Genomic DNA, 3,988 nt, shown 5'->3' with positions numbered 1-3,988 from the left:
CTGGGGGATTGAACCGTGGTCCCTGTGCTTTGCTAAGCTTGTTCTAAGTAGGTGCTTTAGACCACTGAGCCATCTCACCAGCCCTATAAACTTATAATTAAGGAGAATATTGTCAGGCAAGTGCTTATTTTACTGAGCTATCTCCCTGGCCTCAAAAATAAGTTCTTGTATCCTATAGCACCACAAGGTGATTATACTTAATAAAAACATATATTTCTGAAGAACTGAAACAGAAGATTTTAAATGTTCTCACTGCAAATGATAAATACTTGAAGCGACAGATATGCTAGGGACTCTGATTTTATCATTCTGTAGCAGGTACATGCATGAAAACATTATATTTTACCCCATAAAACATAACAGTGTGCCAGCTCCACCCCAGGCAGGGTGCACTGATCCAGCCACCAAGACCTGGCGTGGTGGCGCACCCTTGTAATCCCAGCGCTGGGGAGGCTGAAAACAGGAGGATCACTATGAGTCTGAGCTGTGTAGTGAGACCCTGTACCAAATACATCAACAAAATAATAATAATAAAAATTACCATTTGTCTATGAAAAATAAAAGAAAATCTTAAATTTTTTAAAAAGTTTAAACATTTTTTAAAAATCATTTATTTATTTATTTACTGCAAGGTATTGCTATGCAGCTCAGACTCATAGTGATTCTCCTGTCTCAGCCTCCCCAGTGCTGGGATTACAGGTGTGCACTACCATGTCCAGTTTTGGTGGTCAGCTTGGGACACCTACGGTTCTGGGGCCATTGCAACATGTGGTACTGGGGATTGAACCTGGGTCCTTACACTTGCCAGTCGGGTGCTTAGACTGCTGAGCTAGCTCCGCAGCCCCTAAAAACAGTTTTAGGACACACAAGAAGAAAAGCAACTGACCATAAATATGAGTCCATGTTTATACTCTGAATTCTATGCCATTGATCTACATTCAGATAGTGATTGAAAAATACAATGAATATTTAAATCTAAAAAAAAATTACTTTAAAAGACACATTGCCAAGAATGATGGGAAAAATGTGTTTGAGGAAAGGTGGACTATTCTGAAAACATTGTGTGTGGAGAGTAACAGCAATGTGTCCGTTACTGTAATGAATTTTAAAACTTTAAGCGTTACTATATTTTATGATCATCTGGATTGATTAATTACTTATGGTAACTTCTGTAAAATAAAAACATGATGGTGTGTCCTTATCCACTTTATTCATTGGATCTAGTGGTGTGTGACCTCTGGTTCTTCCTCAAAATCAAAATGGGCATGAAAGGTGTCTCAGTCACTCTACTCTTGCTGCTGGGCCAAAATACCTGACACCCCAAGTTAAGGAAGAGAAGCCTTATTTAGCTCACAGTTAGTGGAGGTTTCAGTCCATACTCAGATGGCTCCAAGGCAGAGTGGCATATGGCAGAGGGCAGCAGTTCATGGTGGTGGAAAATAGCACAGAACAAAAGGAGGGGTGGCAGCAGCGAGCAAACCTCTCTCCCCTCCTTACATTTGTATGCAGATTATCTGCCCCAGGCAGGTGTAGCATTCACACCCCCAATCCCCGCATTGCATCATGAATTCATCACAAACTCTAGACACTGCCCCATGACTGTATGAGATTTTGGGGAAACAACTAGATGCAAATTGTAACAAAAGGTAAAATTTTTGAATTGACTCAGGACACTGGGTCAGCCATGACAGCACAACTAAAGACACTCATGAAAGAGGGCTTCCAGAACTGCTTCAGACAGTGGCAAAAGCAATGAGATATGTGTGGGTGAAGTGCAGGGGAGCCCTATGAGGGGTACGTGTGGAAATGTGTCTTTGGCTACAATACATTTGGAAACATTTGAACACAGCACGTTTTTTCTTATCATTTCTCTGCAAATGACAATACCACAAAATTTTCAATGCCGCAGTCCCGAAGTAAATTTTACAGTTGAAAAGCATGATGCCTTTAATTCTCTCTGTTTTTCAGCATTACTTTGGCTATTTGAGATTCCTTCCATTTCCATTTGAATTTTAAAACCAGCTGGTACAACATCAAAAAGGAAGCTGTAATTCCAATAAAGACTGGGGTTTACATGGAGAGCAAGTTAGGGCATGTTGTCATCTTATAATTAGTCTTCTTCTATGAATAGAGATGTTTTCTTTTTCATGTAAATCTTTTGAAATTTCTTTCAACAAAGTTTTGAAGCTTTCAGTAAAGTTTTACACTTCTTTTGTTAAAATTTATTCCTGAGTGTTTTATCCTTTTGGTTGCTTAAGTGGACTTCTCAAAATTAAATTTTAAGTTGCTTATGGCTGTCATATAAAATACCGATTTGTTTTTGCATATGGATTTTGTTTCCTGCCATTTTGCCAGAGTGTTTTTCTTCTGTTATATTCTGATATAATGTCATCTACAAATAGAGATAGCTTTAACTTTTCCAATATAGATGGTTTTATATTATTCTTTTTCTTGCTGATTGCCTTGGCTACAACCTCCAGAACAATATTGAAGAGAAATGGTGAGACCGAATATTCTTGCTTTGCTCACTGGAGAAAAACAACAGGAAAAAGTCCATCACAAGTAGAGAGATTGACCTAGTAATCAAGGAGTTTACAGTGAACAAAAATCCAAGATGAGAAGGCTACACAGGTAGATTCCACACAACATTTATTTTATTTCTGTAAAGTCTGTACTAATTTCCTTTTTTTTATACCTGATTTCAGTATATAAAGAACTTGCTCTTTTTTTTTTTTTTCTTTAGTCAGTGAAATCTGAGTTTTGCCAATTTTGTTGATCTTTCCAAAGAACCAACTTTTGGTTTTATTGATTTTTCTCTAATGTTTTTCTGTCTACTTTTTTATCTATTCCCACTTTAATCTGTATTATTTCCTTCTTCTACTCTCTTTGAACTAATTTTGCTCTTTTTTTTTTTTTTCTAGTTTCTTTCTTTTTTGGTATTTTTTGGTGGAATCAGGGATTGAACTCAGGCGCTTGTGCTTGCCAGGCAAGCACTTATTCTACTGAGCCATCTCCCCAGCCCTTTTTTTGTATTTTAGAGAAGGGCCTACAGAGTGTTCAGAGTCTCACTACTAGATTGGACTCATAGTGATCCGCCTGATTACAGCCTCCCAAGAGCTGGGATTTCAGGCTTCTAGTATCTTAAAGTAGAATATTAGTTTATATATTTGAGATATTTTTTCTTTGATTTGGGTTTTTATAGTTATAAGTTTCATTCTGGGCCCTGTTTCCACATGATTTCATAAATTTTGGGTTGCTGTTTTTGTTTTCATTCATCTCAAGACAGTTTCTAATTTGCCTTGTGATCTCTCCTTTTAGGAGTGGTTATTTAAGAGTGTGTGCTTAATTTTTTCCCACATACTTGTGGAACATTCCAAATATCCTTCTGTTATTAATTTCTAATTTCATTCCATTGTTGTCAAAACATAGTTTGCGTGAGTTCAGTATTTTTAAATTTAGTGAGACTTGTTTTCGGGCCTTCCATAGAATTGGCACCAGGGAGTCGCCTGTGCATCTGAGAAGTATGTACCCCAGTGGTGTTGGGGAGCCATCCGGAAGCTGTCTGTAAGATTGAGGTTATACGTGTTCTGGTCTTCACTGATCAAGTAGCCAGTGACTCTCTTCAAAATTGAAAATGGGTGTTGAAGCATCTAAGCATTTTTGGATTGTTTTTCTCTCCATTTGTCCTCCTCAAAATCTTCTCTCTTGCTTCAAACACTTGTCCCATCATTCTTGCCGCTCTCTGGAGCAGCTCTGGAAGTCCTCTTTTGAGAGTGTCTTCAGTTATACTGTGGTGGCCGCCTTCATGTCCTGAACCAGTTCAAAATATAGAACTTTCATGGTCATTTTTACTTTAGGGAAGAGCCAGAATTCATACAGTTCCAGGCCCAGTGAATAAGGCAAATGAGGATAGATGGTCATATTTTTATTTGACCGACATTTCCATAAATGTCTTATTGTGTTTACATTCCCTGGTGTTCTTTATTCC

Source organism: Octodon degus, unplaced genomic scaffold (assembly GCF_000260255.1).
Source record: "Octodon degus isolate 3935 unplaced genomic scaffold, OctDeg1.0 scaffold00035, whole genome shotgun sequence".
Classification (NCBI taxonomy): domain Eukaryota; kingdom Metazoa; phylum Chordata; class Mammalia; order Rodentia; family Octodontidae; genus Octodon; species Octodon degus.
The sequence above is the reverse complement of the archived record's forward strand: the minus strand, read 5'-3'. Positions refer to the sequence as shown.